Source organism: Argopecten irradians, chromosome 12 (genome assembly GCF_041381155.1).
Source record: "Argopecten irradians isolate NY chromosome 12, Ai_NY, whole genome shotgun sequence".
In the NCBI taxonomy this organism is placed as follows: domain Eukaryota; kingdom Metazoa; phylum Mollusca; class Bivalvia; order Pectinida; family Pectinidae; genus Argopecten; species Argopecten irradians.
Genome location: NC_091145.1, coordinates 8,462,388 through 8,478,842, shown reverse-complemented (window position 1 = coordinate 8,478,842; position 16,455 = coordinate 8,462,388). Strand labels below are relative to the sequence as shown.

Genomic DNA, 16,455 nt, shown 5'->3' with positions numbered 1-16,455 from the left:
ATATTTATACAATACAATCTTTGAAATATTTCTATAATTTCACCGTATGCTTTACATTTTTCCCCAATACAAATACTATACAATATCGTACAAACGAACCGGAAGTGGTCCGCAGTCAAATAAACAACTCTAACGGACATGTTTACGAGGGAAAATACACGACGTCATTTGCCGTAAACACGTTTGTAAGTCGATGACCGCGTAGATATAAATCACTGTTTAACATATATATGTATAGCATACAAATTATTGATACAATAAGCAACATATTTATTATCTGACGTAACAATATCCATTTTCACATCAACATTCGTATTACTATGCCGCGTTGTTTACCTAGCTAAAACTTAATTCAGCGTCGGCTGAAAACGTGTTACACGTTACTGTAAGGTAATACTATGTTTGTTTCTGTTTACAGTTTTTTACTCTGTCTCAGGACAGAGCTGCTGACAATCAAGAGAAACTGAATAAAGAATTTGAAAACTTAGAACCCAGACTTTGTCAGTACATTAACTTTTCTGAAAGAGACTATTATGCTTGTCACAACATTAACCTTAAGATTATTATCAGATTGTTCCTCTCTCCAAAGTTAAAATAGTATACATGTATGTTGGCTGAGTGGGAAGACACCACGCGCATGCTCCAATCACGATCGTCCCCCTGCCCACCTGTGTTATATATATTCGGCTTTCTCAGTTCGATGAATGGCAAACAGTTCATTTTAGACGTAAAATAAAATGCTGGTACGTCCTTTTAATTTTGTAACTGAGAGAAAATGTAGGTTTAATGATATATGATTAAATGTATAACAGTTGACTTTGTCTTTCACGGTGAATTCTAAATTATTAGTCGCTTCAAGGCATCGCAATGTGCGACTTAACAACTTTAAAGTGACAGATAATTCGACCGGCAAATGCGAAGTGCTTGTGAACATAGCCTATTTTGACATAAATTGTACCACAGGAGATCAAATATGTTGGATGTCTGAATCAGATTTCGTTTTATTTTCTGTTTTTTGAGGTAAGTATTTTGTCATTCCTATCTTACGCTAATAATGTCTAGTTTAGTTGATTATGTTTACGTCCTATTAACAACCCAGAAGACTATTCAGGTCAAGTTATGTCAATTCTATTTTACTTTTGTCTCCGACATCACGAAGGTAAAATCATATACACATTAATTTATGCAGTATAAGCTATACAAACGGTGAAAAAGCGAAAGGGAAAGAAACAAATAGAACTCCCGTGATGCAATTCGCCTACAGTAATGTAACAAACAAGACCTTTAATTTGGTAGTATTTGTAGATTATGTTGCATTATTTATATACGTAATAGACTTCCGTGATCGCTGTGTCTGAGCTAAATTCAAGCGCAAAGAGCTTATCATAACCTGACAAAAGATATTATCATTTAAGGAAGGTAAGTGTTATTGGTGATTAATGTAATTTAGTTTTGTAGTGTTTTATACAAGTATATTGTTTTGGTACAAACATTAAATATCATTTTAAGTTCAAAGTAAAACATGCATATACTTTCAATCGGAATGATTTGCCTGTGTTGTCAAAAGTAAAACGATAGATATTTTATTTGGAAGGTAATACAGTCTCCCAAAATATGCACCACATTCTTCATACACGCAACATACCATTACATGAACCTAGTTGTTAATATGACGTTGATTGAAACAAACAAACTGTTGAAGGTGCACTTCTCCATCGACTTTAAGATAATGGTTCAATTGCAAAAAGTGATAATAGTTATATATTACTAATCAATCTTAACTATAAACAAGCTACAAGATGTGTATATTTTTAATTTACTACGTAAAACATAAGTTTTCGCTTTCGTTATTACGTATTTTACCAAGTATTTCTCCTAGTTCACTTAGTTGTAAAGCCTTGTTTACCAAGATACTCGTTCGCCCATTGTAACAAATTCCATTTAGGACCAAAGCGGGACGCTCGTTCTTTCCACAACTTCGCGGACTGCACACGGAAATTGCGCAAAAACAATAGAAACTGGATAAATTCGAATTTGCTGGTAAGGTACTTGTATGAATCGGCCAAAATGTGGAGGCGGGGATCTATCTATATTCGTACTATTTATGTAATATATAAGAAAAAAAGTTTGATGTGTTTGTCATTATGGCAATAACCAAACGCCAATATGTTTGACGCCTTATGTACACGAGAGCTATTTGGTAATGTACAATATACATGTATTTTTCGTGTTGACTGGTTGAATATGTTTTGTAATTCGAATTGTAAACCTAACAGTACAATCTGACTGGGTGGGGTGTGTTGCTTGGTGTCTTCGTCAGCATGCTTAGGACGACAACAGTTCCACTTTACAATTAGACACAATACGAGTGTACCGCAATATTCCGAAAAACGCAGCACACTGCTTATATCACAGGCCGTCCTTGCATGACCCTGGCTGTTAATAAGACGTGACGTTTAATTAATTAAATAAACAGTCGATGATATATCAGTTCTTAAAGCAATTCCGTGTTAATGCCTAGTGCTCCGTTTTTATTAGAGAGTCCGAGCTCGAAACAAAATTAACTAATCACCATTGATATAATATATAAGAACAATATTCGTTTGACTTGTTTCTTTTTATCCAAAAATCCCTTTTCGGAAAATCTTTTCTTTCAGTTTGAACTTGTCGTTAACTTAAAAAAAAGCAAATAGATGTTCAAAACGTATATATATAATTTTGTTTGTTAAATCTATAATGATGTATTTCTTCAACGACATAATAATATTTAAGTTAAATGTAAGAAACGGTTTTAGATTAACTTAATGAATCTTTACCATATAACACTTTTTTTTTCAAAAGTTTTTGTTTGATATTATTACAACACTAATTTATCGACCGTTGATTCCGCATTGTCATGAACATTTGATCTCAATTTAATGGGGCAATTAATACTCAAATGACATACGATCGTGTTTGATACCTTATATGTTTTACAATGGCTGGAAGAATTTCAACAAAAGACTATAAACGTCGGTTTATTGTTGTCCGCTTAAAACAAAAGGGGACTTCCCTGATATATTGCAATAACCTTGATTTCCTACTTAGATATTCTGTCTATTTCCACTTAACAGTGCACAAATTGGGAACAAATCAGTACGGGAAATACCTTTTCCGGCAGGACTCGCTAGTCCATCTGGTGTAAAGAAAATACCAAGGTGTATGATATTTAACGTTATATATTTTTTTTAAATATTTTATTCAACCACTACCAACAGTTTCCAACATTTTAAAATTACAAAACAAATTATTTCAATACATAGTGTTTAATATTACAAGGTTACATAAGGGTTCTAAATTCATTTTGGCAGTACTGCCAAAAATCATGATATTTATGTCTACAATACAGTGAGATAAGTACACACAGCCAACTGAGACGCAAAGTTGTAGTTTTTTAAATCTCATTTCACATTTTTACAGCGATGTTAGTGGTTATAAGTCTTTCAGATGCATTTTCATAAAAAAATACATAAAGAATAAACAAACAAGAACTACTATTACACTCCATAGTGTTTTTGTAAAAATTTACAAGTATCATACATATTGGCCCGTACAATGTACCTTTGAATATACCTTTGAAATATTGAAGAAAAAAAACCATGTAAACATATTTGATCAGTTATGACACCTACAACTTATGTGCCGCTTTGGATGTATAGGAACATTTGTGTGGTAGACAGACGCGACGACGCTACAAATATTCAAACTGTGTATGGTGTTCTGAAAGGAATATAAATGTCTATATCGATTTAGTCACTAGTTTTTGTTTAAGTATTTAATAGAGTTAAAGTTCCTAGTTTATGTATCATTCACAGGTACTTTTAATGGGTATATTTGATAGTTTGTTTTTATTTAACGGTCCATCGACGGTCAAGGTCGTTTAGGGCCAAATGGTACAGCCTTTATATAATATATATTCATTATGGTAAAAACAATAGTACGTTTTAAAATACCTTCTATATTCTAAAAATATGCTTATAATATGAAAATAAGTGATGGAAGTGTTGTGGAAAACTGAGAAAAACATTTATTCATCATCAGTGTAAATGTACGAATAAGAAAATAGTATTTCCCACTTTGAAAGAATGCAGCATCGCACCATATTATATTCAATGTACGTGTTATCTTCCTTATGAACTGTTTCCATATCTCCAAAGTAATCACAATGTTTGTTTGTTTGTTTGATTGATTGTTTTAACGTCCTATTAACATCCAGGGTCATGTAAGGACGGCCTCTCGTGTATACAGTGTGAAGCGTGTGTGAAGTGCGAGGGCGTGTTTTGATTGAGTGCGGTATTTTTCGTGTTGTGTCTTCTTGTATAGTGGAACTGTTGCCCTTTACATAGAGCTATATCACTGAAGCATGCTGCCGAAGACACCAACCAGCACATCCCACCCGGTTAGATTATACTGACAAGGGGCGAACCAGTCGTCCCTCTCCCTTAAGGCTGACTGCGAAACAGGAGCAGAAACTACCACTTTTATAGACTTAAGTGTGTCTCGACCAGGGGACAGAACCCAGAGCCTTCCTCACAGGAGCGAACGTTCAAATCGAGGCGAAAAGTGAGGCGGTGCTAAGATAGGCATTAGGAAAGATAAAGTCAGCTAGGAAGAAAAGAAAAGATAAATATTATAAATTTAGTCGCCATGTTTAGATCGCGCAATAGGAAGTTTGCAGCTGCACCAGTATAATGTGACCGTGTGGGATGTGTTTGCTTGGTGTCTTAGGCGGCATGTTTCAGTGATATAGCAAACAAGGGCAAGAGTTCCACTATAGAAGACACAACACAAGTATACCGCAGTTCTGCAAAACACGCACCTCATTTTATATAAACCACAAAACCAGATTTATCTAACCACTGTTATTCATTCATCTATATATTTGTATAGATCTAGACACTTCCATTTGCATGATACTGATTATTAACTGCATGTCGTTACGAAGTTTAGATTTAGACCCCTAAATCTGTAGAAATGGTCCGTGGACTCAGACTGGTCCAACTATCATATACATAAACTGTAACTTATCCCTGTGGCAATACAAACAGCGACATTCACATATAAAGAATTATATAGAGTATAAGAATCAAAATCTGAATGAATGATTCGAATACATATACTTTATAATACCCTCGACATCAATTATCTTCGAACACATCAAGGTATTCTTGTTGTTTTGTTGAAATAAAGTTGATCATGACGCTATATTGATACTTCTCAGACAGCGAGCTATTTAATTTACATTTGTAAATTACGTTTTCGTTTTGACAACGGAACATATTGTAATTCTAGTATACTATTTGCATACCGGTCATTTGAGTGACAGATACGATTAGCTAACATTCGTTCACCTTTTCAGATTTAGGAGCCTGTATACCTACATAGAAAATATAACAATATGCATATGATAAATGGTGTTGTGCATAATAAAAGAGTTTTATTCAGAAAGATACAACAGGAAATGTATACAACATTTTTATTAGCGTGTTAATATCGAATAAAACGAGATGATATTTGTTTTTATTTCGTAGCTACGCGAGAAGGAAGGAGACGCGTTTTACAGTCGAAAAAGATCGGAGAACTATAAAGAAGGAAAAAATCATGACCACAGTGGATTTAGGCACATTTGCTGTGCTACCAATTGTTGGTGCAGTCGTTATACTTGGATATTTCGTTTGCAAATTTCTACTGAAATGTAAACATTGTCAGGTAGAGAGGAGGCGTCCTCCATCGGAGCTGACATCACAAATTCAGGAAGGGAAAGTGATGGTTCCCTGCGCATTTGTTTCTGACGGTGAGTGAATTTGGTTTTTGAGTTAAGAAAAGGGGAAAGGTATGTAGACAAACGTTTATGGCAAAGAAAATGAAAAAAATGACGTGTATAGTGTTAAACACAAATTCCAATGTGTCCTAAATTATAGTGTTTTATTGTCGATAGTATTTTACAATTTTATACTTCAAATTTAACCTACAAAGTCTACCTAAACACACACTTTGCACAACATGTACATACATGCTACACGGCGCATACATAGGAAGCCTTCTTTACATGTCACTTGTTGTTAACAGGACGATAATTAATCAAACAAACAATCAAATCAAATATATCCACAAGCATGAGAGGGACAATCGCGTCTATATTTTAAATTTCAACACTTACATTTATATGTGACGCAATTTTGTATTCTCACGAAGCGCAACGAATATAGTAATTACCATAGAAATTACCAACATTTTGATAATTACTTAATTACAATGTATAGGTTTTTACTTTACACAATCAGTACTGCCAAAAATCATATTTACATCTATTGTACAGTTAAACCAGTACACGGTCAAACCAAACAGTCAAGTTGTGGTCTATCCGTTCATTTCACATTTTTTCGATGATATCAGTAATTATAAGATGACTTCTTCATATGTTTCATCTAAACATAAACAAAGAATACAAACAGGAACTATTACCGTGCATGAATTGTTTGTTACTTATGTCTATAAAGCAAATGTATAAATGCGCCTTTGAATGTTTTTTTTAACATCTTTTTGCTTGTCCGATTTACCGGTTTTGTATTGTTGAACCAGCGTAGCATAAGGACACATGATGACAATTTATTATTTCATTTTCTTTAATTCAGAAACATGTAAGCAGATTTTCACCTTGCCGCCGTCATACGACCAGTGTGTGGCTGCAGAGAAATGTGTCGTTGCCACGGAACATCCGCCATCTTACGACGAATGGGACAATTTAAATAACAGCTATTTCATTTGAAAGGGGTCTTTAAATTGTGATGTACGCTGTCGAGTGTTAATTCCGATAAAATGCTAGTATTGTGTTTCTTACGTTTTGTTAATTCCTTTTATATTTTAACAAATCAGTCGTTCTACCAAAAGAAACTTTGAACTGTCACGTGAAATACCAAGCTAGTTTGACACTTTACTCATAATGGCTTAGAAACTACACACTCGTGTGTATAATGTCTGCGACATGAACACTTTGTTTCATGTCGTGAGACACAATCATTTTCAGTTATCTCAATGAGATCGGCATTTTTAACACAATATGAACGTTTTACGATCTTTTCATATCTTTCAATATCAATTCAACTTTCCATCGTTTCATCATCATAGTGCATGATTTTCTCAAGTATTTTAACAAACTATTCTATCCCCAATAATCGTTTTCTCATATTCGACTATGTTTTACATGATCTTTTAGATGCAAACAATATATATTTCTTATTTGGATATATAACATGACTTGTAAATTAGCCCTAAATGACCTTAATTGTTGATGGGCCGTAAAATTGAAACACAAACAAAGAAACCGTCACGGTGTTGCTGTGTACTAGGACAAGAAACTTAACAGTTTGCACAGATGATATACGTCTACTGTCTGTAATTTGCTCTTATGCGATATTGGAAATACAAATACATGTATTCCATGGATATGAAAATGAAAATCCAATGTTATACAAGACTCTTGGAACATTCACTGTAAGTGTGTGAAACGAAAACAATACATGTTTTAGTATAATGAAATAAAATGCAATTATATTATATATACCACTCCATTTTACTACTTTTTGTTAAAATAGGGAAAGTTTGCAGATCATATGACGAAAGTTTGTGCAACATTTATACTAGGATTGATCGTTATCAGGAACAGGTTTCTAAAGAGTCAAGAAATTGTCGCTGATAAAACTTGAATAACCGTCCTTATGCACATATGAATTTATGGACATCTAGATTAATAAAAACATGAGGTCTGATTCCAACATAATAAAACCTTAACAGACTTTTATCTGTGTCCTATTGATATCCTTATATTTATCTATTTGAGATCTTAAACACTTTTTCATGTATGATTAGCTTTTAAAGGGACATGAACCTTAAATAATTTGTTCTGTATGTTTATTGAATATCTTATTACAATGATTAGTTATCTAAAACGACAGAAAAACGTGGGGAATACAAACCTCAAAAATGATAAAAATAGACCGTCTTATTCCATTTTTGGAACACAAATTAACCTGGCCGAAAGCGACGTTATAATGAAAAACAAACTTGCTGACATGACAAGGAATATTAGTTTTCCACATTTTAAGATTATTTTCTAATTTACGATGGTTGACAAATGAAGTTTAAGCCATATTTGTTATGAAACAATTTGTATTTAGCGTAAGAATGATAAGTCAATAGTCAAACGAGACTTTTCATTCGACAGGGCACCGCGAAGGGAGGTTCCTGACTTATTGCACATATGTACATCACGCAAGTATAAAGTGGGGAGTTGCTCCCGTTTCTTGCATTTCAGTGATCCATTTATATTTACCTACTTTCTCAATCGCGCACGTTACTGACTCTTGACGTACACTGTTTTCTATCGGAATTCGTTTGTGTTCGTTTCACCCACGATTTTTGACCCACCATTTTGTTTGCATTCATTTAAAAAAAAACTTCGTGCACTGCATTGTGGGAGGTCACTAAGTTTAACACTACTGTACTATCGTTACAAAATTCGACCGGGCCGGTTCAAAATACAGAACGATGGAATTTCCATTATAATTATTTTATTTGAAACATTTGCACAATACTTGATACATATTACTTAGTTAGGTATCTGGCACGTCTTAAATATGTATTTTACTCAAATTTACATGGTTTATTTAGGTTCATGTCCCTTTAAAACGACATAGACTATACACAACTAACGACGCTTACTTCGGGTTCAAGAAGCCATCACTATTTTGGCACCTCTCGAATCGACCTCATACTTAGTAGGTCTGTAGTTATAAATGAGTTATTGAACACACATTAAATTACGAACGCACTACGATCTTTTTAATCTTTATGCTATGTTTGTGGGCCATGTAATTTGTGTACACTTTGCTTTAGTCTTCATATTTAAATAACCTGTTGATTTTCGACAATTGCTTGTCTATGAAAAAAAACCAAAAACTTTTGTAATAGTTGACAGTGTGCTCCATTTTCATAACCGATAAATTCAATACTAATTTTGCGTAACGTGAAACTAAGTTGGCAGGAATAACGACTTTGCAGAAAGGTTTTTTTTTCCAATACAATGACCTGTTTATGGGCATTGATCCTAAGTAGACATAATTTGATAGTTAACAGACTATCGACAGCCAGGGTTATTTGTGACCCAAAAGTAAGTCCCTTCCGGATAATAATAAAAATGTAGACTGCAGATATAGCTGAGTAATACACATTTTATAATACGTTTAAAACGTTAAGCGGTAAGACCTATTAAGATAAAGTTAAACGGGTAGATCGCTTATTCCCCAGATCATTAACAGGTATAAAGGACCGCGCATTCACGCATCTCAACACTTTGTACATATTGGATGCCGTTTATATATTACCCGTCTGTTAATAGGACATCAGTTTAATCAAACAACTATGGCCTGCTTTTAGGGCGTTATATTTGAACCTGCTGCCCCTATTGCATGATCGTAAAATGCGACTAAATTTAGTATCTTTTCTTTTCTTCCTAACAAATTTTCGATTTCCTTACCTATCCCTTGTCTGAGGTGGCCTTTGTTGAGCGATCGCCCCGTTAGGTTGGATGTGGGTTCTGTCCACTGGCCGAAACAAACCAAATTCTATAAAAATGGTAGTTTCTGCTCCTGCTCTGTGCTCAGCATATCTGGAGCAGGACGACTGCTTTGCACGTTGTCAGTATAATGTGACCGGGTGGGATGTGTTACTTGATGTCTTAGGCGGCGTGCTTTTTTGATATAGCACTTTAAAAAGGACAGGAGTTCGTTCCACTTTACAAGAAGATACAAGAGCATACCAGTCTCCAAAAACACGCACCTTGCACTTCACACACGCACACGCACACACACCCACACACCCACCCACCCACACACACACACACACACCCTCACACAAACACACACACACACTCACACACACACACACACACACACACACACACACACACACACACACACACACACACACACCTTGGAGGCCGTTCTTACATGATCATGGCTGTTAATTAATCAAAACAAAGAAACAAAAAATCGCTTTCTTGTCAATTATAGTCTCTATTGTACATATTTGTCGTTTTGTTTGTTCATCCATTTCAGATCTTGACTTAATTTGTCCTTTTGTCTGATTCCCTTTTTCATATTATCCCTAAATGACGTTTTCAAATTTAACAGCAGCTTTCTCATAGAGCGTAGAATTAATGGTCTTCACAAATGTAGAAAGATATTCTCGTGATTCGACACATTTGGACGTCAAAATTACAGCACTTCCTGGTGACCGGGTTGTTTGTGTTTCTTGGTATATTCGGCAGCATGATTCAGTGATATAGCACTATAAAAGACAAGAGTTCCACTATACAAGAAGACACAACACGAATATACCAGTCTCCCATAAATTAAAATCGGCATTTTCAACAAAACATGAACTGACTTTCCTATCTTTTTATCGTTTCATCAACACTGTGCATGAGTTTTCTCATGTGTTTTAGACAAAACTTTTTTTTTATCCTGTGCAATCTTTTTATAAAATCAACATTTGCAATCTGTTTTTTAGTTCTTATTTGTCATTTTCTAATCCTGATCTTTTAGATACAAGCATTACTTATTTTCTATCCTTGAAACTACTGCATAACTTGAATTTGGCCGTTAATGAACTAAGTTGTCGATGGGTTAAAACACAAGCAAAACAAACACGCAGAGCAAACTACATATCACGCTTCACACCGCATACAGGGTAGGCCGTCCTTACATGAACCTGGTTATTAAAAGGACGTATATACCGGAGTCTTCTAAAACACGCACCTCGAACTTCACAAGCGCAGAAAAAGAAACCACATACATGGGAGGTCATCCTTAAATACCCCTGGCCTGTTAATAGGACGTTATTCAATACATTTATCGGTAAGCTGTGAACATTTCAGGCGTATGGGTCAAATAGATAGAATTTCCTCTTGATACATTGTAGCAACAAACATCCTTACTTAGATTGGTTGATCACCATATTCAAAGCAAACTGCAAGCCTGAAGGTGACGATATCAATCTAGACCGTTCTTGTATTAGATTTTGAAATACTAGTATGTTAATATTCCGTGAACTCAACTTCCTTTATCTTGAGATAGTCTTGATGTGATTTTGTATGCTTATTACAGAGTTTATTTCTACCTTTAAGAATATTGTCAAGAAGAGATGGACTAGAGTTCTCTGGATCATAGGCAAAATATATATGTATGAGAAATATACAACAGTTGCAAGAAAAATAATTAAAGATGCTCCACCGCCGACAAATGGTCTTTTTTCACTATCAAAAAACAAAAACAGGCGAATTTGTATTTTTCTTCAGTTACAAAAGTTACTTACTTTACACCATTAACACCATGGAAAAGTTTGAGCTTCTAATTTTTTCTTCAAGTTAAAAATATGCAAAATAATTAATTGCATGCCGAAAAAATTCCTTGGCACTTTACCCTATATGGAATGAAGTACTGATTGTGCATGTACCTAAGGCAAAATAAATTATTTTTTATTATTTTTGTGTTAATTAGACATATATATACACGATTAAACACCAATTATTGTTCATATAATGAATATCATTTATGCGCTGTCAGCGGTGGAGCATCTTTAAATGACAATAAAGGGTAGTTTTAGGATTTCTAACAAGACAATATCGCACAAATACCAAGACTTTACAGCTAACCGACATCAACCAAATTTAATTCTTCCATTTTAAGATTAATTTTCATAATCCTTCTTTCTCATCGTGATTTCACCTTCATATCCTTTCAAAATTTGCGTTACAGGGCATCCATCAGTAGCTGTACGTTGTCGTTATCTTCCACCATCTGCAATTGAAAAAATAATGTTAAAGCTGACGAAGAGGCCACATAATTATGTAAGATGTATACACAGATAGGTTCGCCTGTTGTCCTTATAATGTGACCAGGTGGGGTGTTTTGCTTGGTGTGTTCGGCGGCATGCAGCAGTGATATAGCACTATAAAAAGAACAACAGTTCCACTATACAAGTAGACACAACACGAATATACCGCAGTCTTCCAAAACACGCACCCCACACTCAGACAATCAAATAAACAAAGGGTAATGAAAACAATAATACAAACCAATGTACCACAACCATCTTTTTATCTGTTTTACATGTACTTTATATGGGTTCAGCATCCTCAGTTATTTAACCCAACATTTTTCTGCGGTTCATACATTTGCTGATTTCGATTTCAAATGTAAAACAACTGTAAATAAGTTTCTATTCTAAAGTGTAAATTTCGTTACTACTTATATCGGTGTATCAAGCATTTCATGTTACCGACTGCTAACTAGGTAGTTGTTATTTCATGTTACCGACTGCTAACTATTTGTTATTTCATGTTACCGATGCTAACATTTTGTTATTTCATGTACCGACTGCTAACTATTTTATTTCATGTTACCGACTCTAACTATTGTTATTTCATGTTACCGACTGCTAACTATTGTTATTTCATGTGTTACCGACTGCTAACTATTTGTTATTTCATGTTACCGACTGCTAACTATTTGTATGTATATTTTATTCATGTTACGACTGCTAACTATTGTATTTCATTTCGATGCTAACTATTGTTATTTCATGTACGACTGCTAACTAGTTAGTTTGTTATTTCATGTTACCGACTGCTAACTATTTGTTATTTCATGTTACCGACTGCTAACTAGTTGTTATTTCATGTTACCGACTGCTAACTAGTTGTTATTTCATGTTACCGACTGCTAACTATTTGTTATTTCATGCTACCGACTGCTAACTATTTGTTATTTCATGTTACCGACTGCTAACTAGTTGTTATTTCATGTTACCGACTGCTAACTAGTTGTTATTTCATGTTACCGACTGCTAACTATTTGTTATTTCATGTTACCGACTGCTAACTATTTGTTATTTCATGTTACCGACTGCTAACTATTTGTTATTTCATGTTACCGACTGCTAACTATTTGTTATTTCATGTTACCGACTGCTAACTATTGTTATTTCATGTTACCGACTGCTAACTATTGTTATTTCATGTTGCTAACTTTGTTATTTCATGTTACCGACTGCTAACTAGTTGTTATTTCATGTTACCGACTGCTAACTATTTGTTATTTCATGTTACCGACTGCTAACTAGTTTGTTATTTCATGTTACCGACTGCTAACTATTGTTTTATTATGTTACACTGTAACTATTGTTATTTCATGTTACCGACTGCTAACTATTTGTTATTTCATGTTACCGACTGCTAATTTTTCTTAGATTATGTTATTTCATGTTACCGACTGCTAACTATTGTTATTTCATGTTACCGACTGCTAACTATTTGTTATTTCATGTTACCGACTGCTAACTATTTGTTATTTCATTGTTACGACTGCTACCGGACATGCTAACTATTGTTATTTCATGTTACGACTGCTAACTATTGTTATTTCATGTTACCGACTGCTAACTATTGTTATTTCATGTTACCGACTGCTAACTATTTGTTATTTCATGTTACGACTGCTAACTATTGTTATTTCATGTTACCGACTGCTAACTAGTTGTTATTTCATGTTACCGACTGCTTGTAACTGTAACTAGTTGTTATTTCATGTTACCGACTGCTAACTAGTTTGTTATTTCATGTTACCGACTGCTAACTATTGTTATTTCATGTTACGACTGCTAACTATTGTATTTCATGTTACCGACTGCTAACTATTGTTATTTTCATGTTACCGACTGCTAACTAGTTGTTATTTCATGTTACGACTGCTAACTAGTTGTTATTTCATGTTACCGACTGCTAACTAGTTGTTATTTCATGTTACCGACTGCTAACTATTTGTTATTTCATGTTACCGACTGCTAACTATTGTTATTTCTTGTTACACATGTACGACTGCTAACTAGTTGTTATTTCATGTTACCGACTGCTAACTAGTTGTTATTTCATGTTACCGACTGCTAACTATTGTTGTTATTTCATGTTACCGACTGCTAACTAGTTGTTATTTCATGTTACCGACTGCTAACTAGTTGTTATTTCATGTTACCGACTGCTAACTAGTTGTTATTTCATGTTACCGACTGCTAACTATTTGTTATTTCATGTTACCGACTGCTAACTAGTTGTTATTTCATGTTACCGACTGCTAACTAGTTGTTATTTCATGTTACCGACTGCTAACTATTTGTTATTTCATGTTACCGACTGCTAACTAGTTGTTATTTCATGTTACCGACTGCTAACTATTTTCATTTCATGTTACCGACTGCAACTAGTTGTTATTTCATGTTACGACTGCTAACTTTTGTTTTTCATGTTACGACTGCTAACTATTGTTATTTCATGTTACCGACTGCTAACACATAGTTGTTATTTCATGTTACGACTGCTAACTATTCATTGTTACATGTCTGCTAACTAGTTGTTATTTCATGTTACCGACTGCTAACTATTTGTTATTTCATGTTACCGACTGCTAACTCATACTATTTGTTATTTCATGTTACCGACTGCTAACTATTGTTATTTCATGTTACCGACTGCTAACTAGTTGTTATTTCATGTTACCGACTGCTAACTAGTTGTTATTTCATGTTACCGACTGCTAACTAGTTGTTATTTCATGTTACCGACTGCTAACTAGTTGTTATTTCATGTTACCGACTGCTAACTATTTGTTATTTCATGTTACCGACTGCTAACTATTTGTTATTTCATGTTACCGACTGCTAACTATTTGTTATTTCATGTTACCGACTGCTAACTATTTGTTATTTCATGTTACCGACTGCTAACTAGGTTTGTTATTTCATGTTACCGACTGCTAACTATTTGTTATTTCATGTACGACTGCTAACTTGTTATTTCATGTTACCGACTGCTAACTATTTGTTATTTCATGTTACCGACACTATCACGTTGGTCGCGGTAATGATTGGTCCATAAAACAAGAATTATACATTGATTGTTATGATGGTTCTATCTGAGCTACATCGTCCCGATTTGTTTGGTTAGTGTTGATCTTGTTACATAGTGATTTTCGTTAACTTGCTTATTTTGTTTTATAAAAAAAACTGTTTTATCCCATAAAATCTTTTATAAAATCAAAATTTACAATCTGTGTTTATTTCCCTATATACTCCTGATCATTTAGATGCAAAAAATATGTATCTCTCTGGATCTTTATAACTAATGTATGTTTGGTCCGAAATGACCTTAGTTGTCGATGGGCCGTAAAACCCAAACAAACAAGTCTCTGCTTTTCAAAATTCAAATGCGAAGGTTCACTTCAGTGCTTTCTAAAAAAATGTGGTATCAAAATACAGCTATCAAAATGCAAGATGACTGTCTGACGGCCGTCCCGTCGACCGATCGGTCTCTAAACACAATATGCACAACTAATGACCGAGAGAAACTCACAATTTGTGAATGATCCCTTCAGTAGTTTCTGAGATATAGTGGTAGCAAGAAGGACAGACGGACAGCGGAAAAAAGGTGATTTGATCAGAATAGATGAAAGTAAGCCACAAATGCACATACAAGGTAAATATATAAGGAATATATGACAAAAATTTGAAACATTTTTTTGAAAAACATTCACTGGTTATTGTATTCTGACCCGAAAATTGGATTTTGGAAGTACTTAAAGATGCTCCACCGCTGACAAAAGGTATTTTCCTTTATCAAAAACAGCAGTAGACGAATTAGTATTTTTCTTCAGTAACAAAAGTTACTTACTTTACGCCATTACCACCAATGAAAAGTATGAGGTTCTTATTTTACTTCAATATAAAAATATGAAAAATAATTAATTGCACCCCGAAAAATTTTCGTGGCACTGTGTTCTATATGTAATGGAGTATTGATTGCGCATGCACCAAAATCAAAAGAAAGTTTGTTTGTCTGTTTGTTTGATTACTTAACGTCCTATTAACAGCTATGGTCATGTAAGGACGGCCTCCCATGTATGCGGTATGTTGCGGGTGTGTTGTGCAAAGTGCGTGTTTTGGGAGACTTTGGTATATTCATGTAGTGTCTTCTTGTATAGTGGAAAGTATTATGTATAATTTTTTGTATTATGACATATGTGTACATGATTTGACAACAATGATTGTTCGAATGATGAGTATCGTTTATGCTCTGTTGACGATGGAGCATCTTTAACTTTCAATTTGAAATATTTGTTATGTTCTTCATACTCGGTAAATAGATACCGATATACTTTTCCATCAACATTGTATTAAAATTAATACATGTGTATTTTAAATGAAAGTCTTGTTTACGATCTTGCAATGCTAATTTCTACTACAATAGGCGGTGTTATTCAACTCTTCGGATATCAAATAAACGATGCAGCTATTAATAAACAATTT

The 16,455-nt window shown here is 34.2% G+C and overlaps 2 long non-coding RNA genes across 4 annotated transcripts in view; one reads left to right on the top strand and one right to left on the bottom strand.

Annotated features, from left to right (window-relative positions):
* Positions 1–864: 864 nt before the first annotated feature.
* Positions 865–6,872, top strand: LOC138336757 (uncharacterized). Of its 3 annotated transcripts, none has more exons than XR_011210461.1 (3): positions 865–1,020; positions 5,571–5,833; positions 6,675–6,872. It is a non-coding gene; the product is annotated as an uncharacterized lncRNA (long non-coding RNA). The 3 variants fall into 3 exon arrangements; XR_011210462.1 differs by lacking the exon at positions 865–1,020 and adding an exon at positions 1,270–1,419; XR_011210463.1 differs by lacking the exon at positions 865–1,020 and adding an exon at positions 1,879–2,040.
* Positions 6,873–10,332: 3,460 nt separating this feature from the next.
* Positions 10,333–16,455, bottom strand: part of LOC138335959 (uncharacterized) — a 67,401-nt gene continuing 61,278 nt past the window's right edge. The window contains exons 4-5 of the long non-coding RNA XR_011210370.1: positions 11,826–11,897; positions 10,333–10,386 (exon numbers count right to left, since the gene is read on the bottom strand). This is a non-coding gene — a long non-coding RNA (uncharacterized lncRNA). The remainder of the gene's footprint in view (positions 10,387–11,825; positions 11,898–16,455) is intronic.